Genomic DNA, 26,359 nt, shown 5'->3' with positions numbered 1-26,359 from the left:
TGCCCTGCAACAGCGGAATAAAAGACATTTGTGAGAATTAATGAGCTGATTGGATTATGATGAAGTGTAAACTCCCTCCTTTACTTCCCTTATGAGGTAATAATAGCACAATGTATTCGTGCAGATATGTTGCAAGATTAATTTTCCACCAATTTGGAACAATTATCATTATTGGGGAGGGATTTTATTCAAGATAAATGAGGTGAAGGAAAGTTTTGTTGGCCTCGTTGCTGAAAAATACACAGACAGGGCATCCTAATTATACACTTTTTATTTGTTGTCCTGCTTTGCCTATTTAAATCTTTATTTTCTCTCAGGAAAATATGTCCATTGTAATAGTGATGAGATACCCCCCCCCCCCCCCCCCCAGAACTCTAAGGGTTCTAAAGATACACACTTGTGTTATTTCCCTTCATGTGCAACACGCTGGGAAAGAATCTTGACTCCTCATCTCTTTGTGTGCTGCACACACATTTACACAACACACACACGCGTTGACACAACACACAGCCATGCGACAGCCACGCAATCTAATTTGTCATGGAAGCATTCCATCCATGATTATATTTCCCATTAAGCATTGCCTCTGCAGCTTTATTGGTTGCCATACCAACACTGGTGTTTATCAGGCAGCTAATTAGCGATGACTCTTGTTTTCTCCTTGCTTATATCCTCATGTTTTTATGCATCGGTGTACTTTCAGTCAAAAGTTTTTGAACAGCCGAGCATTTTAGGGGATAAGGCTGAAGTGCACTGCAATTGTGAATGCGATAAATTTGAAAATTACAAGTCAAAGATGTTCATAAACTTGGAAATGAGACAGATCTGAGTGGAAACTTCTTAATGAACTGAAAATGTCAGGCTTGGCTTCATCAGTCTCCAGCACTGGTTTCTGCCCTTCAGCAGTCCAGTCTCGACGTTGCTCAGCCCGAGCCAGCCTCTTAACCCTGTTTTGATGGCTTAATAAAGGTTTCCGAGCGGCCACGTGACCTATCAGCCCTGCCTCATAAGACTTCTCCGCACAGCTGAATTCATTGTGTTGATTTTCCTGTAACTGCGCCTTGTTTGTGTACTTGTGTTGCGCTGGCAAGATCAACTTCTCAGCTTGTTTGATTTTGTTGTCAATCCTGGTCTGACAGACCTTTTTTTTAATCATAGTCCTTCTCAGTTTCTCGGTGCCTTTTGAAAGTGAAAGCCACTTCATGATTTCTTTTCTTTGTCTATTCCTCCTAAAGCCAGCCTTTCATTCCCCTGAGTAATAACAGTTTGCCTTTCCTTGTTGTGAGCTGTCATTTTGCTCCCACGATGACTGCTGAGTGCCTCAAAGTGTTCCACCCGGGACGTCAGTCATCACATTTAAGAGCCTATTAATTGGAAACCTTTAAGATCCAAATGGATGGCTAAAAGTCACGTGTCTGAATTCATTCTTTCTTACTTATCTCTTATATTTTCTGATTGTAAGGCACATGACTCGGGGTTTGACGAAAAACACGAAATTTGTGGGAAATATTTTGGAGTGATTGCATGTTTTGTGCAAGAAACTAAAGTCTTAAATGTTCTATCTATTATAATTTAAGTACTATTATTCAACCCAGGTGACTCAATGCAACCATGAAGCACATCGGTTATTCTTTCCAGCTTTGTCGTTCTACCTGCATGAATGGACAATATCTCGTATGTGACCTTGTAGGGGTCCAGGAGCCAGACTTGAGGAAATTTGCAGTCGGGTCTCTGGTGAAAAAACTGTGAATTTGCTACATTTTCAGCCTGTCATTCTGGAGACGGTGTCTTTATTGAAACGCTTGGCCATGGTTTTCCCAAACCATGACTCCCTCTAACTATAACCAACCTGTTTTTGTGCCTTAGGCTAATCAGACCTCAACCACAGCATTGCCACAACTACCTTGAAATACTGCATTTTCCACTAATTATCAAGGAATGTCCCAGATTTAGCCTGAGGTTCTCATTACAGGGTTTTATGCAAGTTTAACCTACAGCCTGGACTCAAACTCATTATAACAGTCACATTCCAGCTACGTCTTTCAATGTGGGCAGCAGAAGATGAGCTTTGACTCATTGCCAATTTCATTTATCCACTCTGCAATGCAGATGGCGCATCTCAGTCAGGGAATCATTTTGGCGATGTTTTATTTCTGTCATTTGTTCAACAGGTCCACAGTTCAGGTAAGTTCAGTTCATTAATCTGCGTTCTTCCGTGAAGCGATGGGACGTTGGGATGATGGACAAAAGTTGTGCGGTTCTCCCAACTCGTGCCAGTTGTCTGTCCCTCAAACTACTTCACTGTTGCCTTCCACACTTTTTAGAACCAGGACCGCCACACACCATAAGAGTTTTCTCTCTCAAGCCCTACCGTTTCTCCTTAGCAACCCCCCCCCCCCCGCCGCCGACCACACACTGTCGTCACTGCTCTCTATGCCAATGCTATCATTTAATTAATCTCCTTCTGCTGTTTTCTTGTTTTACTGCACCAAGTTAAATTCCTGCGCATATCCACGGAATAAAGCGATCCATAGCAAGGATAACTTCCATGTTTCTTGTTTACACTAAAAAAATGTTATACACGCTGTATCTTCTGCATCTTCTGCTGGGCTGTGTACGGCGCAGTCGCCGCTCCAGTATATCTGTGATTGTATCTGCTGCCCGCACACTATTGAGTGCACTGCATCCAGAAAGCTGTCCTATGAAGTCTATAGACTGGAGAGAAGCCCGCACTCAAAACTCCCTTTTCTCCTGCCACTGCAAGATGCTTCCTATCAGTGCAGATTATTCCCAGCTATATTCCCTATAGCTTTCATGTAAATGTCAGTGGCAGAGGCGTGTCAGAGAGATAAAAGCTCCGATAGCAGGCTGGCGTCAAGGCACATTCGGCATTGCGGGGTAGAGGTAGAGCGCGAGGGATTGTATATATGTCAGTGGAAGGTATTGATGGGTGCTGCACACTGAGTGCTATCGTCGCTCTGTGCCCTTTTCACCCCCCCCCCCCCCCATTCAAAGTTTATCTCCTGGAGTTCTGGCTGTCTCTCCTCTCAAACGTTCCGGTGGGTTTTGAGAAGCCTGCTGCATTAAATGACACCTGTATCCATCGTGGGGAATTTAGGAAGCACCTCCCAAACAACCCTCAAGCTCCTTGACTCTCTTGACTAAAAGAAGTCCCACAGCAATCAAAATAAATAAAGATATTAAAGAGACTTTAAAGTGAGAATTTTCTCTCCATTTCACACTTAATTAGATTAAAGCCACATGCCACCTCAGCGTGGAAGAAAGCGAGCTCCCCCAAGTCTTCCTGGCTGGCTTGACCCACACTATCCTCTAACCAATGATGCGCATGATGCGCTCCTCAGCGAGGGCCGCCACCCGGGCATGAATCCCCTCTCACTCTGAACTCTAAGAGGAGGTCACGACCCGGCTCTCCAAGGGAGTCACGGCCACAGATGGGGCCGTTGTGTTTGATCGGCGAGCTGAGCCGCAGTCCCGCAGAGGCAGAGCTGAATCAGACTTTACAAACTGGTCTGTGTTTAGGTTAACTCACTGTGATTGGTTTCACTGCGTGCCAGGGATAATTACCGAGAGTTTTTCTTTATTGAATGGTAATTACAAAAGACAAATACACTCCGAGTGGCTGACTTCCTGAGTAAAACTCCTCCACCTCAGAGCAGCTGTGGGTGGTGATGCCGCCTGGAGTCGGCAGGTTTATTGGTATTTCCATCCTCTCAAAAGACCGAAATAAATACCCATTCTGATTAAAAATTAATCCATGAGAGAATAAGTGCGGTTTATAGTTATACTGTTCCAGCCTTCTTTTGTATGCCTCCAAGCTGGCAGCAGCCATGAGCCCCATGTCTTAGGTTTTGGGGCCTTCCGTCTGTCCGTCCATCCTATTTTTGTTAACACGGTATCTTAGGGACTCACCAATGGAGTGGTTTTTACAATTAACGCAAAGTAACCAGAAAAGAAAGGTATATAAAGATCATAAAATCAATTGGTCTTTAGATTTGGCTCAAAGCGCCACTCAGACTCCAGGATGATCTGAAAAGATTTTGATGGTCAAAGGTCAAGGTCACCTCACATAAATGTCAAATCTCAGGAGCTCCTGAAGGGAATTTCTTCACTTTTGGAATGAATGTGGACTTTTTGGATTTTGGTCGCTGCACCTGTCATATATTCACATTTTATATCCAGAAGGTTAAAGGTCAGTGTGACGTCCTTTCTTACTCTTACAGCTTTGAGTTTTGTTTTTTGTTTTTTTTAATGAATTTCCCTTCAAGTGTCCACCACATGCATCATGAGTCTGGACGTTGATGAACCTGAACTGCGCCTGGACCGGTGGAGGCGTCCACCAGCGCAGAGGTACCTGCTCAGACCTGGAGTGAGGTGAAGCCTTCAGCGCCGACTGCTCAGTATTGCTGTTGATCGTAATCTTGCACAGTTGATTTCAAACTTCTTTTTTTTTTTTTCCCCCGCCCTGTCTTTCAGATTAATATTACAATGACCTTTGACAAGCTGCCATTTCCTAGACCAGCACATGGAAAGAGTACATCATCACTGTAATTGACTTGTGTCCAAGTCCTGACTGAAGGTCACAAAGGCAGCCAGACAGATGAGTAATTAAAATCTCCTCTGCTCTTTAAGACTCTCATTGAAGTCCACCCTTCATTTGGAACATCATTAGTCATGCTACAACTGACTCCAGCATTATATCATGAAACTTCCTGGCGCACATTTGCATTTACACACAATGTATAATCATTAGCAATATCCTTAGTAATTGAAGGTGGCACATGGGAAATGGTTACCTGACACTGACAAGTTGAGGATGGAGGGAGCTGTCAGCGAGGTGCCAGCATTCCTGCTCTCTCCGCTTCATCAGTCATAATCTGTCAAAGTGCGATGAGCAAGAGGTTGCCGTGTTCACCTCGACTGGGAGCCAACTCTTGTTTTCAGAGGTGCGAGAGCAGAGCTGCCCAATGTGAGGGCCGGGGGCCAAATTTGGTGCACCATGAGGTTCAGATTCCCCTGGCATTTGTTTGTCAAAAAGAAATAGTAGAAGAAGAGTGAGAACAATCAGGGCTGAGTGTTGGCCAAGACCACACATCACAATCCAGTTTTATCACAGTATATTGCAATACGGCACATTATGACAGGATAAATACTGCAGTACTCTACATAACTCACTGAAGATGTCAAAACACAGCTGAAGATACAACTTGCTTTGTACCACCTGGGTAGTCAAAGAACAATAACTGAATCAATGACTCACCAGACAGATGTATTAGAGGGATATTGGTTAAGTTGCACAGCTTCAACTTTATTTCACAGCCCAGTAACTCGAAGAGTAATAATAGCATGCACAGTGAAAAAATGATAGGAAAAAAACTATATTTGTAAACGGCTTTTTATTTTTTCTAAATTGTAAGGTAAAAGCACTTAAATATGTCATGTCTTTAATGATTAATTGTTTAACAGGATCAGGCGGCAGAGTGAAACATGAGGGATTTTGGTCAAATTAGAGAAACGCAGCAGCAGAGACGGTGGTAGTCAGATAAAAGGCATCCTAACAACACAATAACTGCTTCTGCCTCACCGTTTGATTTGAGTTTTTTGACCTTCTAAGGTATTTTTACAAAAAAAAAAAGTTGGGTTGCCCTGAGCAACACCTGAACATCTCATCCTCCGTCAAACTGCAGGCTAGAATATGGAATCATATTCTTCAGTCAGTGTTTTGATCATTTTAACGAAGCTCATTTTGCTCTTTTAGAGGACAACAACCAACACTTGAACTAATTATTAGACAACTTAATGAGGTATAACCTGGAGTAACAATAGAAGGAGAAACGAGACAAAACATTCACCAAAGCAGAAACCAGCCTAAATTATGGTGTCAAGAAACTAAACCGTTAAGCTCATAGATGCGTCTACATTTTCCTCAAGTCTTCTTTCATGTACAATAACAGATGTGAGACTAAATTGATATTCTCATGTCGACGTACAAAGCCCACACGCAAAGCATACAAAATGAACAATTTGAAGCATGCTGTGCTTCTTATCGATCTTTCAATATATTAGTATCACCCAATAAAAAAAAAAAAAGATTGGAAGATTAATTTTTACCATGTAATTCATTTTCAAATGCTGTATGACATGGATGAGGTTATCGGGACTAATTTTCTACTCTTCAAGGTTTGGATGTAAATATTGAAGCAAGCCCTTGTAAACAGAAACAACTGGCAAACAAAACTTGCTGAAATGCTGTAACAGACGCACGACTGCCGTGCTCTCGCTGTAGACCAACTTTTAGCTTTATTATACTTGGCAAATACAGTGATTATGACTTTGAAACAACATGTCCATAGCAGGGAGAGAGACACCAGGCTCCACCTGCACGTACGGGCAATCACACAGACAGCTCTGGCCTGGCAGGTTGTGGTGAGTGAGGGTGGGAATGGACACATCGCAGCAGCCCGCGGTGCTGATGGAGGCTGGCCCATGCGTGGCCTTGCCAATCTGTCATCCACTGCAGGGCACACACACACAAACACACACACACACACACACACACACACTCGCGCGCGCATGTCCACACACAGCCTGCGAGCCAGCCATGAATCAGTCATCTCCTGCTCTTCGGCGACCTCCACTCACCGCCGTTCGTTGCCTGACTGACAAAAAGCAAGCTGGCCTGCCACAGCTCGGCTCCCTTCCCCGCCGCTGGAAGCTGTGCGGAATAGTTGCGCTTTGATTCCTGTAGAACCCAGAGGCACGATTCAGGCGTTCGGTCCACGCCCAGTAGTGTCACCAGCAGGTCTGAGTAGTCGGCAGGCAGTTGTTATCACTACCTCTGAAACACAGGGTGAACTCCACCTACCAGCAGGCCAGAGGGTCCATCTGTCAGGTATCACTGAGATTCTACCAGTCGACCCACAATGAATGAACACCACCCTCCAAAACAAAAAACCTTGAAAAATTTAAGGATAATTTCAATGTCTTTCGACCTTTGGCCAAAATTGTCTGAATTGTTTGAATACCGAGTGAGAACCCTGTGACTGCAGCCACCTCGTAACCTCAGATTCAGTTGCCAATGTTGATGTGCTGAGTGAAAATCTCAGCACAGTGGCATAAGAGCGCCACTGCCAACTAGTGTTTCGGCTGGTAATTGCAACAAGACACAGCTGCATCACAAGGGTACGGCATAAACCCAACACGCAACTTTGCATGAGGCTTTACTCACAGCACACCCTCACAACACCTACAGAAAGAGGAAGTGAAACTTCGTTGAAGGATCCAATCAATATTTGCATTTCAAACTTTTTTGTCTGTCTATCAGTGAAGAGTGGACAGAGGCTTTGTGTAATCACCTCTGGCTGGACAAGATGGAATTCCGTCAGAACCACTTTCGTCAAAAAGAAAACATAATTATCGTCGCAGTGAGTTTCGTTTTGCCAGTTTGACTCTGTTTTCTACGGGACCTCCCTGCCCTTCCGTGAGCATACATCGAAACAATTTTGGTCCCCATCAATCATTTAGATGTATCTTTTTTTTTTTTAAAGCACAGTTTCCCTTAAAGGTCTATTCTCGTTTACATTGCAAAAACCCAAATTCCAAATTCGTGTGATGAGCCTGATATCGGAGCGTAAATGTGGGTTCATCGTGCCCACAGAGCAGAGATCCCACCTCATATCAGCTGTTCTTACCTGTCTGTTCTTACTAGGGGTGTGAATCTCAGCACTGAGGACGATTCGATACACATCTCGATGCACTGCCAGCGATACGATACTTTTAACGATTATAATTTTCTGCCGATATGATGCGATACGATTTACCCTCTTCACAATGCGATACGATGCAATAATCATTTAGTTCAAATCAGTGCGATACGATATGATGCAATTTGTTGCGATATGATGCGATTCAACATGATGCAAATAAGCAAAGAAAAAAAAAGAAATTAAATGAAGTACCCTCTGGCTCAGGCCCTGAAAAAAAAAATGGAATTCAGTTTGGTACGACCAAAAGGATTTGGCTTTATTCCTTATGGGCACTTGGCAGTAAATTCAACAAAAGTGCTGTTTGTCTTTTTTACTATGCACCACTTCATGCAAATTCTTTTTGCCATCTTAAAACAGCAACAACTTTCCTCACACTTTCACATCGTCTATGCAATCACAATAGCAGTGGTTCTCTAACTTCTAAATTTCAAGGACCATCATAATTCTGAGTCTACAAATAGAACCAAATGAACCCATGAGTGTCCTTTGGGTTCCGTTTTGTAGTTACACGGATCAGACAGACCTGCAACTGTTAAGGAATCTGAATCAATAAAATCCTAAAGGATTCCAATCCCAAACCTACATCACACAAGTGCTCTGTCCTAGTCGGGTCATGTTACAGTGCACATTATTGAACAACTAATGCACGGCCTCACATGGTGCAAGTAAACCATTCAATGGCCATGACACCGTCTGCCAAACTGCTAGAGTTGACTTTCTAACTGGCCACTGAGAATCAGTGATTTGAGTGAGTTCTGCAACAATAAAAGAGAAAAACAATTAAACAATAATTACTGCTGTAAAAGTACAGTACACAGCAACAACAAAACACTCAATGAGTAACCTAAAGTGACTTTTTCAACAGTGCAATCAACGTTTCTCCAGTGTCCGGCGAGGAACTAGACGGGGAAGCGGGGAGGTGGCGGTAGACTTGTCGGTGATGTGGTGCGCTCTTCTTAAGTGGGTCTGCATGTTTGTCGTGCTGCCGCTGTACGGCTTCCTAACGCGGCATTCTTTGCGAATGACGGACGTTTTGTCGAGCTTTCCGTCTTTCTTTGCGAATCCGCAGTGTTTCCAAACATAGGATTTAAACGTTGCGGGTGCATTAAATATAGAAGCTTCCTCGCTGCTGTTCGCGCTAACGTCCATGCTGTTTTACTAGTAGTGGATTGTTTGTGCCTCACGGCTTCCGTCCGTATTCAATACAATACGCGAAATAATGATGGTGCATTCATAGCTCCTGGGGAACAGCAGATGGGGTGAAGTTTAACATGAAGAAAACGGCGCTTGCATCGGATTTTACCGATACCCACCAACGCATCGAGATGAATCTAGATTTCACCCATCAATTGCATCACACCCAGTGAATGAGCCGATGCACTCGCATCGCGCACATGCACATCTATGCATCGATTAATATCGATTATTTTCCACACCTTTAGTTCTTACCTGTCTGTTCTTAGCACTGTCGTCAGGAAGTTCCAGCAAATGATCACATAATGAATGGTGACAGAGATGCTGGAAGGAGAACACCCACCTCTACCCCCTGCCAAATCTCAAACCTGGCAGCATGGCAATTTACCAAAACTTTGCCCAATTATCAAGCCACATAGGTGTCCATGTTGTTTACAAGCCCTGGTTGGATTCTAATTGGGCAACGCTAAAGTTAACGAGACAGAAGGAAAAAAATGCATCAAAGTAAACTTTGACTGCGGTTGACAGAGAACAAGATCAATGTTCCGGGCACCTGCACTTACGGTATCGATGGCTGTCAGATTAAATACATCACATTGTGCATTTATCAGGCAGGATGTTTGGAGATGAGATTGATGGATTTCTCTCTCCCACACATTTATTACTCAGCTTTTGTTATTCTTCAACTGTTTTTATTATTATTTAAATTACAGAATTGCCCCTTAAATACATGAATATTGACTGGATCAAGCCAACCCTTAAGCCCAGACGTTAACTTCCTGCAAACACCAAAGTCTTGCTCAGTATATTTGACAGAAATCCCTCATTGTTGATATGTGACATGTACAAGTTGCATCTCGTTAAGGAGCTTGGTACAAGAAAATCTAATTAGGGCCGCTCCCCGAAAGGTGCTGGTTGAGAAACCCCTGAGTGTACTGAGCCTCCTCAAGCCAGCTTTTCCTCACTTGAGTTTGGTGATGGGGCCATTTGTTTTTATCCACACAAAGAACAAGAATGTGTATGAATCCTCCTCCACTCAAGAGGGCCGGCGTGGCTCAGAGGTAGAGTGGTCGTCTAGCAACTGAAGGGTCACTGGTTCTCCCCCCACTTCCCCCGGTGACCATGTCCAAGTACCCTTGAGCAAGATACTGAGACCCTAATTGCTCCTGATTGCCCTGCAACCTAATGACCCGCCCAGGGTGAACCCAGCCTCTCACCCAATGTCAGCTGGGATAGGATCCGCCCCCCCTCCCCCGCTACCCTTAACCCATAAGCCATGGTTGTTCTACAGTTGGTGTGAATTTCAAGCATCTTTTAGGTGACTGTCATTTTACAGCCATAAACCTTCAAAGTACCTACTTACCATGAAGCTGTTGTGTCAGTAGTGCAGAGTTTTGCTAGTTAGCTTAGCTATCGCAGGACCTCACGTCTCTGAAACATGTCCCGTTTAACCAACATTAACCACCAACTTGATAAACCTGCATAGGCTGCTCTCGGGGGCGATTACTAGTTTGGGGGTGGTCACGTCACACCAAGGTCTTGTCCAGATACAGCCCTGAATCTGATATGTATTTATTCAACTTAATAAGAACATTATTTTTTGCTAGTTTTCCAAACATGTATTCTTCATACTAAACACTTGGTTAAGTTAATTTAAGTGAAGTCGTTTTTTTTCCGACTAGAAATCTGACAAAAATACTTTGTTTTCATCTCTTTCTGTGTGTTGAAAGCCAGACTTGCAGGGCCACGGTAGAAGTAAGCAGGTACTGGAGTGCAACAGTGTTGTGTTGTCTGACAGACTTGTTTTGCCAGCAAATCAGAAACTGAGGTAAGCAGCAGCATCCAAACCCCATCCACTGAATAAAACATTTCTCCAAAAACAATCAAACTCTCTTTGACATATACAGTCAAATCACACGCCTGCTTCTCTGATGGCTGTCGGCTAAAAGTGCCAGCCCTGGCTTTGTTGAGAGGGGTGGGGGGCGGGGCGGGGGGGGGGGGGTGTTGGTGGTGGAAGGAGTCCATTATCTGTTCTCTCTCACTAAACAACGTAGCTTCCCCTCGTCCTCCCCACCATTACCTATGGACTTTCTCCCATGGTTCAGCAGCAGGGAAGTCTGATAATTGGTTAGACTGCTGCACAGTCAGAGAAGCACTGTTCTTTTCTTACCTCATTAGAGACACCCGTACAGCCGCAGTGAAATTTCAATAAGCTTTTTGATTCAAGCGGCTTTGACATTTGCAGATATTCTATTGACTGCATATATTCTATTTTACACCCAGGGGCATGGACTGTATTTATATTTGATTTCCCCGGCTCATGTGACAATGAGCCGAGATGATTGTGTGAAAGGCAGCATCAAGAATGTTGAGGATGTTTTGTTCATGTGACGGCGGTTTGATCAGTACATTACGTGCCTTAGATACACAAAAAGCTTTGATTGTGTTAACTGTATTGAACCAAACACTTTTATCAGCCTATGCCTTGTTTTTACCTGCCAGTCCTGATGGAAATGACTGCAAATAAGTCCGGGAGGCACTGCGCCACGCACGTCACTACATGTTTGTTTGTACATTAATACAGAAAGTCACAAGGCCCATTACACGGAGACTGTCGATAGAGCAGCTAAATGTTCTGTTTGACTGAAAGACTCAAAAGATTTACTGTATAGGAAAGCAGAGCTGCTTTATCAGAGACTTGGAATAGAGTGAAAGAACAGTTTCCAGGAAAAACATCTTATCCTGGAAAGCTGGAAAAGGTACTGAAATCCTCCAGCATACCACGCTGTATCTACAGATACTGCAAAGTGGTTGTGCACCTGTGATGAATCCCTGTCACTGTGACCTTGACCTTTGACCGCCAAAATGTTCTCAGTTCGTCCTTCAGTCTCGGTCGATGTTTGTCCCAAATCTGCAGAAATCCCTTTGAGGCGTTCCAAAGATCTCTTAATGACCAGAATGGATCAACTGTCCGAAGACACGCCTCCAGCCTACGTGTCTCGTATGGAACCCTTTTACCGACAGGTGTAATATGAGACATTTCCAGATTTTGACATTTAAAAGACGACTCAACCCCATATCATGTATTTTGTTGACTTCTGTTGAGTACTTACATTGTGCACCGTGTTTAAAACCTGGAAAATTCATAGTTCTTTTCAAGGTATTGAAGCATTCCATTTGGTCTCCTCTCAACTGTCATAAGATGATGTTACAACATCCCTCAACACTCTCATTAAAGTGAGACACCTGAGTAGTCATGTTTCTGTGCTTGAGGCCTGCGCGCTGCAGTTACACTGCTAAAACACTAGGTGGCAGTGGTGCTTCCATGCTCCTGTGTTTCATTTATTCATGTACTTCAACTGAGATGTTGGAGCAGAAGTGACCACTGCAGAAATAAACATCAGCCAAAAAAAAGGCACCTGATTAATCTCAAATATTCTTACAATTTGAGCCTTAATAGAGCCAGAAAAAAGTCTTTACAAGGTTTCTACACGGTAAATTTATCCTGTTTTAGGTTACAAATCGGAGTATTAGTCTTTATATTTTCACTGGTATTTTTGAATCAAATCTTTAGTAACTATTTATTATTGGTCAAGGTTGAAACTCTTTGAGATTAATGTTTTCATGGCAAGAAAGACTTTCCAATCTTAATTTCCTATCACCAATAGCCAGCCAGCAGAGAACGTTCCCACATTGGCTGCGAGTTCTACTTGTGTCGGAAAAACTATTTTAATTGAGCGTTAGAGGAAAGTTCTAATTGCTTTCAACTGACATTCCATCGAAATTAAATGAATGTTTTGGGAATGTTGTATTTTATTTTATTTTTTTTTAAATCTCTTACCCCAACCAATATTTCGAGAATGTTGCAGAGAATGTTATTCTGACTATGGGAAGAACATTGGGAGAACAAATTAAAACAAAAAAGAAGAAGAAATAAAATAATAAAGAGGACGAAAAGATTCTAGCTGCGTATATTGTTGCTGCAAAAGTACCTAGAAATGTCATGGAACAGAATACTTCTTTGAAAACTTGTACAAAAAGTTAACTGTGCTCAGCGTCGTGCTGTGGACTACATCCAGTGAGTAGAAGTGAGTTCTGCTCTCTCTGCCCTCGCCGTTACCTCCATCCTAACAGCACCTGTCCATTTTACACCGAGGACCTGATTCAGCTTCTGTTTTGCGTAGATCTGCATAATATTTTGGCGCCTCACACGGATTAAAGTTGCGGTGTTTACTGTACTTATGAAAAGTGACCTCACGGGTATTAAAGATCTGCCACTGATACCGATAAAGCAGAATTATACCAAGTCTCCCTGAACAGTGTATATTCGGTGTACACACCCTCTCAATTAGGCTTATGGACATATTTTATCTTTGGGTGTTGTGATTATATGGGCAGCTTGAACCCCCAGAATGCCCCCTGTTTTTGTCCTGCTATTTGCGAGGCCTTGCGGGATAGGACTAATGGAGTGTTGTGCTTAAAGGATTGTAGTGTCTGGTGCGAGCGTTCCCTGGGTCGCGGTGAAGTTAATTACCTGGGATTGAACAGTTACTTTGTGCCTCTCCAGGGACCCAGTCAGCAGACAGGAGAGGAAGCGATGCGCCTTGAACTGGCTGCATATCCAGGTCACTGTGGAAAAAACAAAACCCTCTTTTTGTTTTTTCCCTCTCCAGCTTTAACCCTCCTGTGTGTCTCTTTGATCTCCGCGTATGACTCAAGAGCCAGATTCATTTCATCAGAGCCATAGGACGCCAAAACATCTCCCAGTATGGAGACACCGAGAAGGTAATGGCTGCTTCTCTTTGTTTATTCTGTAAAGGAGAAGATGACGGAGCTACAGTATCCACAAACTGATTACTTTACAGAGCCATTTACCAAATACCGTACATGGCGTCCAAACATCTACCCATGATGTCCTTGCAAAAAAAAAAAAAAAATCCCTGTATCATAATTGGCTGCTTGCTGAGCCCTGCACCCTTGCTAGTTGTTGCTATGCCTGTCAAGCTTTCCAGTCTCAAGTGGCCCATATGCAGCTAAAAATTTGCAGCTAGAAATTTGGTGATTTTTGAACCAATTGTTCTTTGCTTTGAGACACAAGACAGAAAAAAAAAACCCAAAAACTCACCATCCCAGTTTGAGCCAGCAAACTCTTGTTTTGCCGTTTGCAGTAACAACGGCTCTGGTTAAATCTTAGCCGGCCAACTAATGAAGTTATTATTAGCTCCCTGGTCTTGTTGAAAATGTCATGTCTGATCATGATAGCTGCAAACATGAGCTCCTATTAAAGGAAGAACACCGGGGGACGTGTCCAAGGCAGAGGGTCACCGTCGCCGCCAGTGGTTGATCCATGCATATGAAAGATGCAACACCAGGGACTCGGGATTTGACCAGAGTGATATTTTGATGGCAGCGGTGGGGGTTTGGGTGGGGACGGTGGTCTTATGTGTGTGAGTGTATGTGTTTTTGGTTGTAGCTGCTGAAAGTAGCTAGCAGTCATTCAACCGTTAACTACCCTTCCAGCTGCCTGGACACAGATGTTCCCCAGCAACAGAAATCAGTGATGGGATGGCAGCTTCCTTCTCCCACGTTGACATGTAGCCTGAGAGCCTTGGACAATGACAGTCGTCCGCTTCTGTCGTTGGCCTGTACTTCGCTTAACTATAGGGGAATATCTAAAACTTGCCCGGATACAGCAATGCTATTTTCTAATTGGCTGTTTGGTAGCTCTATTTTATCTGATTAGCTGGTGCGCGGTAGGGAGGGCCTTCTGAACTCTAAGTGTGTGTTCACACCGGACGCGAACGCAAATTTCGGATCCGCAAATTTTCGGATGAGGACTGGCCAATTTAACGACCTGCTAGCTGGGATCGGTGACAGAATTTCATGAATGGACACCAATTTATTCAACTGGTTCTTGTAATTTTGACACGTTTGTCATATAGAACCGGGTTTCCACACATAGCCACAATCAACTTGTCCGCCATCTTGTCAGTCACAGTCAGTCAGTCACAGTCAGCCGTGACATCGGGACATCCTCAACGCCGATTGGCTGTCTTGATGCGAATTTTTCGCCAAAGTTCAATATTTTCAACTTGCGCGAATGAGGCGAATGCGCAAATATTCGCCATTCGCGCTGCCAGACTGAAAATTCGCCTCATTCGCGCATGTGCATAGTCTTTGAATGGAAACTGCTTGCGTGAATGCGCAAATTCGTGTTCGGTGTGAACGCACAGTAAGGGGGGGGGGGGGGGGGGGTTTCTACCTGTTCTGTTTCTTAAAAAAAATAAATAAATGAAATCGTGGTGCAACTTTGTGGGCGTACCCTGGAAATTTCTCTTCCTTTGACTTGGGAGCCCTGAACAAACACCTTTGCCACATTTCATTAGTAGCTCAACTTCCATCAGCCTGCACAGTGTCCTTGTGGAGGACGAAGGGTACAGTGGGAAGAGGATATAAATGGAACATTCTTGCCCCTGTCGTCCGTAGTCTGGACGGCTCAGCGGCCAGTTACTGTGATTATCTGGATTTGTACGAGAGGATTGTTTGCTTGGACATCATTTCTACCAATTGACCCTACTTAGTAAACCTGACACGCCAGATAGTTTGTTAGACAAACTCCTCTTTGAAAAACTTTTGCGAAACCTCAATGCCTTGTGGGTGATGTCCACCCCGGGGTGACTGTCATAGCTGTCATAGATCTCACAACGTCTCACAGGAGTTTCTGGCCATTTAAAGCCTAAATGGGATTAAGATGTTGTTGATGTCTTTTAATTTATTCGAGGCAGCTGTGCACATACATTAGTCATTCGTTTGAATAAGAAGACGTGTGCACCAGATTTAGCTTGAAGCTAATTTCCATCTTAAGTCCTGCAACATAAAAGATAGATGTTTAGTACACCGGCCGTCACATTCCATAGAAAAAAAACCCAAACAAACATTTGACATAAATACAAAAGAAAAAGTTATACAGTATATAAACATGATACAGAATCGGACTAAATCTGATGTACATGTTCTTGGGAACCAAACTGTTGGGTAATAAAACAAATCAAATTCACTGCTTCTACAGAAAGCCAAGTAGCATCAGGAATCTTAAACTTTAGTACCACAAGCTTCCCAAAACTCCAAACCGCAACGACCCCCCCCCCCCCAAAAAAAGCCTGAACAATTATTTCAAAATGGCTGAATGTAAGGGCGTGAGAAAATAAAAAATAAAATTAACCCAAAAAAGATGTAGAAATCCCTATGAGCGTTGGAGCGTTTATCAGGGGATATATAACCCCAACTAGCTGGCAAGTGTGCAATGAAGCCTGCCACAGTGTCACGCCGCGCTGTGGCTTTTAATAGGAACACGGCTTAAGAGGCCCTTACATCTTTCGTTTCACTTGAAGTTGTCACTCAGTAATCCTTCTGTAAAGTGTAATGCCGCTGGATTAGCGCCGCAACCCCAGATTTCCAAATTATCATCCGAAAAAACCCACTGAATGATGTTGCTAATAGGAACCAAATTATGCAAAAAGAAGGCCACCCCCCCCTTCCTCTTCCTCCTTTTACCCTCTTTCAATTCGTCATCTCGCTTTTTCCCTCTCCAACTTTTATAACGGGCAGATTAGCATGTCGCCATATTCATGTCCACTAGCTGCTCATGCTCAGAGAAATATCCAGATGAATAAACAGCATCACAGGAGGGTTTATTAATAGGGGGCAGTCTCAGTCCATCTGTGGTTGAGCTCAGGCCTAATCCTTCCCTCCGCCTGAATGTACAAATTCCCCATGATGGCCCACGTCAACAGCTGCTCAAGTGTGTGGGGAGGATGAGAAGCAAAGGGAAAGGAATGTATCCAAGGCCTCCTCCTACTGTCCACGCTCCCCGGAGTCATCTTAACCAAAGTCGAAAACCCAGGCGGACCGTGTTTGTTGTGATCACAAAGCCTGCAGACTTCCACTTCCAGGACAAAGATGATTTCCAGCAGCCGTCCTCCCAACCCACACACCAAGTAGAATCTTTTGTCTTGGCAAACTCACTGTCTGCCTTCCTCATTCTTACAGTACTTTCATGTGCATCTCTCCTCAAGTTTAAAAGACCGAGACGATTTCCTCCCAGAGTGCATTTCAGTGCATCTCAACCATGCTAAATCTTGTGCACTCGGGGATCATGTGCTGTTTTTGGCCGTACTTTGTCTTTATATAAAACCGCTGCAAAAGCAAAGTCTAGTGACTCTCGCCGCTCACCCCGCCCATCCAGAGATCAATGCTGATAGAGAAGGAGACAGAGAGAGCAGACATATTTTTGCCGTTCCACTTCTTCCTTCAGACACAGCCAGGGGACATAGTAGGAGGGATGATGGTAGCTTCAACCTGCCCTCGCAGCACAATTGGGCTGCCTGCCACGAGCCCGATGATTTATGATGCCGTCAAAGTGTACACTGTTTTTTCTGTTGCTTCACCAAGGGTCACTGTGTTGTCTTAGATGCCTCTATCTGCCGGTGTACTGTGATGCTCTCACATCTAAAAAAGAACAACTAATCTCCGGCAGTCAGTGTTCATTTATCTCCTGCGCCTGAGTATAATGTTAAAATGCAAATTCTGCATTTTTAATATTCTTTCTGACTCCTCGATGCTGTGATAGAAGCCGTTCTCTGCCTTTGTTTCTGGGAAGGAGCCGTATCTTAGATGCCATGTGCCTTCATAGTCTTTAGATGTTAGCACCAATTACCAGAGAAACCTGCAGAGCTGCGGATCCACATCGAGGAGACTATTAGGCTTTGAGTATTTCCTTACACAGTGAACTGCTGAATTTATACCTCTACATATGCATGAACCTGTTATTGCTATTCAAACACCTTGCAGAATTCTTTGCGAGGGGCACTTTTGTTTGTGCCTTTCTGTGCTAAATTTTGGTGAGAGTGAATGCAACATGACAAAGTGTTTAGATGTGGGGCAAATCCACACTCTCCAGCCCAGCCGGATTCAGAGCACCACCAGTTCATTTGCAGTGGCACACCGTCAGGGAGGGGGGATTTCTCTCTGTCAAAGGACACAGCTCGGCTTGGCTGATTAGCTACGCTCACTGAGCATGCCCGGACTCCTAGGGCTGCTGTTGAAGAGGTGGAATGGATTCGGCTCTACAAGGGGAAGGGTTGGGTGAGGAAGTGGTGGAGGGAAAAAGTGAAAAAACTGTGGTGGCATGCTAATAAACACAGGGTGTGACAGTGTCATGCAAATATAAACTCCCCTTGGCAATTTCCCTGCATGTTTGATCCAGTCTCCGCACGCCACTTTCACTCACGATTGTTAAGTACGGTCTTGACTTCTGCTTTTATGTCTCTGTAAGGCATTAGGTCTTCAAATCCAGGTCCAAATGCCATTTAGACCCCTTTCAAATGCTTCACTGTGATTTATTGAACGGTATAAATGGACTGCAAGGCCAGTTTAAAGGTCCCGTGAAATAAAAAAAATACATTCCCCGGTAGGGCTGCCCTCCTGAAACAAGATGGTTTCAATCAGTTCAAATATCTCTGTCGTGGTGTCAACATAAGATATACGATTATTCAAAAGATAAACAAATAAATCATAAAGCTTGAGTGAGCAAGCACCCCCTGTTAGCAGCCTGCTAACGTGAGCGTGCCTCGCTGCGTACACCCTGTGTGTTTTCAGGTCTTTTAATTTCACGTAAATGGTTCCAAGCTGTCTCTCAATGGCCTCACAGTCAATCAAAACATTGTCGTCCAAACATGGCTGCCACCCCTCAATCTCAGCCCCTGGACTTAGCTGATATCTGGCTGCTGGAGCTTTCCAGAGCTAGCATTAGCAATGCTAAAGCCTAGCTCATGTAAAAAAAATAATAATAATTTAAGCAGAAGGGTAGAATAAATTGCTTTCACTTTTATATCTGTTTTTGATAACATTTTGAAAGTGGAGCAGAACCAAAGAGTTAGATTATCATTCCATATTCAAATTAGCAGAGGGCTGAACAGCAGTAGGCTAGCTCTGCGGTAGCCTCGTAGCCACATACTGTTGAGTGGATTCATTTGTCGTCAGCGTCAAACATCCTGGTGATGCCATTAATTTCACCGTCACAATCTGATCCATTTGGTTTGATTCCATTTGGAAAGTCTAGAAAAGCTGCATGGTTTTTGAAAGTTGCTGTACAATTAAGTTTAGGGTTATTGTTGTTGTTGTTATTATTATTATTTATTGAATGTGTTTGTCCACAGTCAAGTTAGCTTAAAGCAAACCAGAAGTAGCATATTCAGTCTCTGGTGCGCTACCATGTAAGCGCTGTTATGCACGTGCTCCTCTGTTGGCTGATGTAAGCACCAATCAGCATCCATGACCCTCCCTGGCTGCATGGTTTACCAGAAACATATAAACATGCTTCAAAAATAAAAGCTCTGACATCCTTCGGCGTGGCCTTTAAATCTGGCGCTCCCGCTGTGGCTGCAGACACCTGAGCAGCCGAGTCAAGACATTTTCATGCTCTTCTGTTACCTTTGATAAAAACCCAGACGAGATGATTCTGTACGACTCGCCTGAAAAGTCCCGTCGCTGCCACATGTCTTTGTTAGGAGTATAAATGTTTGCCAATAAAGTGTTCACAATCTGGGATGTATTAGTCTCCTGGCCCTCCCAGCTGCTGAAAATCCTTTAAAATCTTCCCGTTGACTAATCTGCTGATCAGCATGAGGTGTGGCTGCCTTTCTGTCAGCAGAGAATTATGTTGATTATTGCACAATGTCAGAAAATCTGCACGGAGCCCTGGTTGGCGGTGAGGTTCAAGATTCAGTTATTGCTCTCCTTTACACGGCGATCCACGCTCAGCGGCGAGTCATCAGAATATGTTGGTGAGGGAACTTCGTAGAACATAACCCTCGTCCTTTCTTCTCCTCTGGCAAAGAATTGCTGTGGTGTTCACTTCCTGCTGAAGCTGAATAAAGGTCGTTTGGAAAAGGTACCTTCATGATAGGCATCCTCCTGTTCTATGGGTACACTTAGAGACACAAGTACACAAGTGCAGAGACCTCGCAGGTCTCCGAATTAGTGTGCACAGAAGAAACGCTACTGCGTCCGTCTGGTGGTTAGCGTGCAGGCCCCCCGGTTTAATTGGCATCAATGTATGCTTAGGTGCCCATTCCAGTGCCTTATTAAAACTTGTTAACCACTTTATGTGGAGGCACTGTACCATACTGTAAGTTAGATTAAAGAAACAACTTCCTGTGTCATTATAAAAGTCGGTCAGTTGGATGTTGCTGAGAAAAACCCCCTCGTTGAAACTTTGATGCTGTTTGCATTTCACTGAATTTAAAGAAGGGTCCCGTATGAGGAGGCCTATTCAGTAACAACAGGCAATAACAGGCCGAAAAGCTGCAGTCCAGTGTTGCTTTGAGCTCTAATTATTCCGAGTGTATTCCTGTTGGTATGTTCACAGTGTCAGCAGCAAACAGAAATATCCACTTAGGGAAATGAAACAAAGTGTTAAAACTCTTAGAGATGAACAGTGATGCCTTTATGTCCTTAAAGAAACAGACCTCATTTTCGACTGGATACTTTTAGCAAACTCAACGTGCTCTTCAGCAACATTAGCTAGCCCGCTAATGCCAGCTGGCTCCCTCAAATGTACTTTGCTAACCTTACTAAGCTACATTTGGTTTGGCTGATTTTGTCAGATACGACAATGTTAATTTATTTAGAGTTCAAAGTTTTTTAAAAACAAAAACCCTGCAGATTTGGGTACCAGCTGACTTTTCTCCAGAGGTTTGACAGCTGCCTGCTGCGGGGACTCGAGGTCGAGGCAACGTGGAGGATAAGTCGGTGCCGCCTCTAAAGCTGACCAGTCTGGAGAGGTTGTGAGGACACCCCCACAGTGACTCATGTTTTATGGCTAAAGGCACCACAGTGGCCCACATTTGTCAAATGAGCATAAGACAGGAAATTGGCGTGCGATTGGCGTGCAATCATCTCCACGCGACGCGCGGCACTTCTAAATGAGCTAAAGCTGTGATCTAATCTCACGTCTCGCCTCAGATTGTGGAACCCCCCCCTCCCGCGGTGCAGCACAGTCGGTGTAGCCGAGTCGAGGATGGTCGTGAGGGGCATTCTGGCCGGCGCCCGCTCTCTGTCACCTCGCGTGAGATCTCTGGAACGCTCGGCAGGAATTTCTTCAGATTGGGCACAAAGATCCACTGGGACGCAAAGATGAAGTGAAAAAGTTCCAAGTCAAACCATGAATCCTGATATCTCAGCGGAGCTGGGAGGGACTTTGGTTCAGATGAAGTACAAACGTCCACTTCACTCCGGGATGAACGCAGGTGGTCAGAGGTCAAGGTCGCTGCTGTGTCAGCCACACGACTGCGGCGCAGATTGTGATTACATGATTCACACAGTCACCAGGAACTTTACCCGTCAAGTGGGACTCATTGAGATTCTCACAGCATCTCTCTTCCAAGGCATCTACAAGAAAATTTGAACATAATTTTGCTTTCGTGTATCTTTAATCACCTGCTGCATCCTTCGCTGTACCAGATTTTCTTTTTAATCAGCTGAATGTGAAACCTCACCCTTCTTTGTCTGATTATTCCGTCTTCTACCAAGGAAGGACAAAGGCTTTTTTGTTTCTGTTTCTCAGAAATGCAGCTCGCGGCGTTTGGGAGGAAATGTGCATCGTTTAGCCATGTCAAAGCGATGTTAAGGTCCTTCCCTTCAGCTATGAGAGGAACAATCTACAAAGCAGAGGAGAACTTGTGACTCTCAGCTGTTTTGAGTGTGGATAAGTCAAAACAGGGAGCTGATTCAATAAAAAAATTGCCTCTAAAGATAATTACAGTGTTCTATATATGTAGTTTGAGACTGAATCAAGTGTTCCTTTCTCTCTGCTGAAGACGACACATTACGGTTGACTTCAGGCGTCGTGCTACTTGTGACATAGTGAATATTTATGCTTCTTCAAGGTGAAAGTGTTTTTACTTCTCTTGGGAGTTGGTAGATAAAAAATTTGCCTCACAGAACAGCGGTGTATCTGATATAATTTAAAAAAGAAAGAAGACTTGTGATATGGGGTCTTTAGGTGGCTGACTCCTCTGTGCTCCCTTGTTCACTTTCCTGTAGCGTATTGATCCTTTTCTGGGATTGTTTATAGGACTCTGTGTGTCTAAAAGGAGACCTATTGATTTCCTTTTTGAGAGTTTGCCACAGCAGAGCTCTAACTCCGACCCATAAAATCAAACACATAATAAAACAAGTCAAATTAATCACACATAATGAGCCCTCATTAAATACAAATATGCTGTTTAACAGCCAATTTAGAGTGGTAATCTGTGAGATTTTGCAGTTTTCCTAATTTCTTGCTGCACTCAACTTTCTAAAGGTGACTGGACCTCCAGACGTGATGATGCAGCTTCTTCTCCACTCCCAGGCTCATGCACACCACACAGATAAATGTCTCCCAACTTAGAGAAGAGTTGGTCGCAGACGTTTCCTTCCATCCTGCATCGCTTCTCTGTGACTCTAGAATGCAGAAAGAGTCAGCCACGTACCACTGGCACGAAGCTAACGACGGTTGGCAGCCAACATCATCCGGTATAATCCAGGTCTTCCTCGTCCGGCTGCCGTCTCGGGAACCCACACACACTTTAATTTGGAGCTTAAAACAAAGCAACTCTCACACACCTGAGGTCTGGTGATGCTGTGAATGAGCGCCGAGTCTTTGTGAGCTCCAGCCACTTATTTGAGGGGACTTGAAAAGGGGAAATACACCTTTTGCTCTGTTTAAGGTAGCTCTGAAAAAGCTCTTAAAGAAACCCTTAAAACTAATGGGCCGAACTGAAACGGATGCAGACAGCAGTTTGCGACTGAAGGATCAAGAGAGAGGTTGAGGTTTAACAGCACTTTTAAGAAAAATGGGAGCAAATTTAGACATTTTGGCCTTTCAGTGGACTGTTCTACATTCTGAATTGTGTGCTGACTTTCCTGTGTTTCCACTCCACACTCACAATCAACATCTGTATTGGATTAAACTGCAGATTTAAACCTTACCACACCTCTGCTGGAGGCTGAGCCAGGGTGTTTTAGGCTCAGCTGGAACATCACACATTGTCCCTTGCATTTTCACTGTCAATTTCACACGCTGCCTGCTGTTGGGAGCCACTGATGAAAGAAGCACAACACCATGTCTGGAAAAATATGTCTATTGGCCATCATCTCCAGATCCAGACCAGAAGATTTAGACCCTTCTCCAGGGAGCCAAGACTCTTGGCTACTTGGCTTCGCACAATGACTGGTAGTGGGTGGGAAGTGTTAGCATCACCTAGCTCAGGTCCAGGCTAGTTAGCTTAGCACAATGGCTGGTAGTGGGTGGGAAGTGTTAGCATCAGCTAGCTCAGGTCCAGGCTAGTTAGCTTAGCACAATGGCTGGTAGTGGGTGGGAAGTGTTAGCATCAGCTAGCTCAGGTCCAGGCTAGTTAGCTTAGCGCAATGACTGGTAGTGGGTGGGAAGTGTTAGCATCACCTAGCTCAGGTCCAGGCTAGTTAGCTTAGCACAATGGCTGGTAGTGGGTGGGAAGTGTTAGCATCAGCTAGCTCAGGTCCAGGCTAGTTAGCTTAGCACAATGGCTGGTAGTGGGTGGGAAGTGTTAGCATCAGCTAGCTCAGGTCCAGGCTAATTAGCTTAGCACAATGGCTTGTAGTGGGTGGGAAGTGTTAGCATCAGCTAGCTCAGGTCCGGGCTTGTTAGCTTAGCACAATGACTTGTAGTGTGTGGGAAGTGTTAGCATCAACTAGCTCAGGTCCAGGCTTGTTAGCTTAGCACAATGACTGGTAGTGGGTGGGAAGTGTCAGCATCACCTAGCTCAGGTCCAGGCTAGTTAGCTTAGCACAATGGCTGGTAGTGGGTGGGAAGTGTTAGCATCAGCTAGCTCAGGTCCAGGCTAGTTAGCTTAGCACAATGACTGGTAGTGGGTGGGAAGTGTTAGCATCACCTAGCTCAGGTCCAGGCTAGTTAGCTTAGCACAATGGCTGGTAGTGTGTGGGAAGTGTTAGCATCAGCTAGCTCAGGTCCAGGATGCTGGTGTGTCCAGCAGGAGTCCTCTCCCTCATGATCAGTAGCAGCAGTCGCTCTTCTAGTCCTCAACAAACGTTTGGTTCTGTTGACCCAAGTTCCAGTGGAGCTTTGGAGGTGCTGCGTCAAATCACTGCGCCCAGTCAGGAAAGTAGTTCCGGCTACGTGTCTGATTCTACCACTACAACGTCTCCTCATTTTAAACTGGTATTCATCCCCAAGGCTACACACAACCCTCCTGATATTAATGCAGGCAGGGACAGAGCTATGCTAACACTTCCCACCCGCTACCAGCCATTGTGCTAAGCTAACTAGCCTGGGTCTCAGCTCCCTATTGTAGCAAAGGAGAGAGAGGAGTCTCTTTGTTGTTAGACAGACAACAGACATCTGTCCCTCAACAGTGCCATGTGCCTTTAATTCCACTGATGTCATTATCTACATCAGTAACACGCGCTGCGTTAGCATGTATGTCCCGGCCTTCCATTGTAATTTGAAGAGGGCATTCACAGAGCAGTTGTTCCAGACAAGAACGCAGTCGCGTCGCTTGGATTACAGTTATTTAATATTTCATGTTAATTTGCACACAGGCACTAATTCAGTTCTATTTTTAGCTGGATGTAGCAACAGTGTACCCTGTGCTGTTGTGATGCGTTCAGTAGCAGCAGGCTGTTAAATAAACTGCACAAACACTGTGTCCATGTAAGCTCACTCAGCAGCAATGATGCAGTCAAGGGCAGCGGTTATTCATCTCGGACTGATCTCCTGATAGAACATGATGCCAAATGCAGACATCCCCTTGGCTCACTGCATTCTGCGCTATAGGCAAGAGTTTGATGTTCGCTTGAGAGGACAGGACAGCAGCGAAGTGGATGCTTGGAGCGCTTCCAGGGATTAAACTCATGAATCTAACAGCAGCCAGTGGTCATCATGACACAAACACTGCATGGGTGGTAACGCCGGCGCAGCATGGGGTCTCTGGCTCCGGGGAAAAAAAGAAAGAAAGAATCAAATTGAAAGCATGAAACAAACGCCTACTTCAATCTGCATACGGACGACTCCATGTGCACTACACCTTTATTAGCCGCTGCAGCTTCACGTGTGTATTGTGCTTAAAATGTGTTAAGGGTTCTGGAAATGAAACATTCATAAAGCAGGAGAACTGTTTTTTGTTTTTGTTTTTTATTCGTCTCTCATCATCATCTTAATTAGCCAGCAAAAAAAAATACAACTTAATGAAACAATGTAATGACTTTGTTTTCTTGTGATGAGAACGTTCTTATCTGGCTTGTCCTTAAATAAGAGAGTGGCTGCAGCGTCTGCCTGCGACGCACCTCAGTACAATGGGATCTTACAGGGCGTTGCATCATTTCTTGGTTATCGTGAGGTAATGCGGTGATTAAAATGTTTGACCTGTCATTTTTACACCTTGGACATTTGCAATTAACCTTCCTTTGGGACGCGCAATCGATTCTAAACTTTGATTTCTGCATCGATTGGAAGGATGGAGTCCAACAGGAAGTTAGCATCCGTGTCCTCCCCCCAAAAGCCAGGGAGGATTTCTGCATTGGTTTTCGACTCCACGCTGAACAACAGTCTTAGGAGTTTGTTTTGCAGTATCGTTCCCATCAATGACAACCACTTTGATGTTTGAAGCATGAATGTAATGATGGCATTTAATGATGGCATCTTCTGTCTGCCACGGTCTCCCCGGCCTGATTTAGTCATTCCCGGCATTTATCCAGATGTAGAGCGCTCTGGAATTCACAGCCTTGTTTTTAGTTCATGAATAAAACGTAAAAGACCTTGAATAAAAACGCACAGATAAGAAAACGAGGGCACCGGTGCGCCGACGCTGACTCATTTCTGGGGTTCAAGACTGATGTTTGTGCCATTCTTTCAGCTACTCTGCACAGTAGTGCCCCCAAAGGACATTTGTGGTAACGCCTTTTTGTGAGAAAACTTGAACTTGGACAAACGACTTGCTTCTGTCGCATTCAGGGCTCATCTTTTTTGCATGAAGTGGTGAAACTTGCAAGGAAGCACAAAGAAGGATTTTTACTCTAAAAGGAGGAAACCGGAAACCGTGATCTTAAACTGGCGAGACATCGTTTGTTTTTGCAACAATTTTGTTTTTTTTCTTCCTCTTTTCCTGCTTTTGCTGCTTTATTACTGAAACACAGCAAAAATAAACTTTAAATATGTGTGTATAGATATCTATTTATATATATAATATATAAATAGATCCACTACCACGTGGTCCTGTTGTGTCAACTAAACTTGAATGTAGCCTGTTGTCGCTCACAGTGTGACATCATCAAGATGACCCAGT

General features: G+C 44.2%; 1 long non-coding RNA gene across 3 annotated transcripts in view; it reads left to right on the top strand.

Moving 5' to 3' along the window:
• The window catches only part of LOC147241351 (uncharacterized), a 125,489-nt gene extending 103,665 nt beyond the window's left edge, over positions 1-21,824 (top strand). For 2 of the 3 annotated variants that reach the window (XR_015110911.1, XR_015110913.1), the window contains 5 exons: positions 4,287-4,392; positions 4,495-4,622; positions 10,709-10,806; positions 13,652-13,763; positions 21,003-21,824. This is a non-coding gene — a long non-coding RNA (uncharacterized LOC147241351). The remainder of the gene's footprint in view (positions 1-4,286; positions 4,393-4,494; positions 4,623-10,708; positions 10,807-13,651; positions 13,764-21,002) is intronic. The other variant, XR_015110912.1, reaches the window with a different exon arrangement.
• The last annotated feature ends 4,535 nt before the right edge of the window (positions 21,825-26,359 follow it).

This window comes from Aulostomus chinensis, chromosome 21 (assembly GCF_037954235.1).
Source record: "Aulostomus chinensis isolate RoL2024-O1b breed Wild chromosome 21, RoL_Achi_v1.0, whole genome shotgun sequence".
Classification (NCBI taxonomy): domain Eukaryota; kingdom Metazoa; phylum Chordata; class Actinopteri; order Syngnathiformes; family Aulostomidae; genus Aulostomus; species Aulostomus chinensis.
The sequence above is the reverse complement of the archived record's forward strand: the minus strand, read 5'-3'. Positions and strand labels throughout refer to the sequence as shown.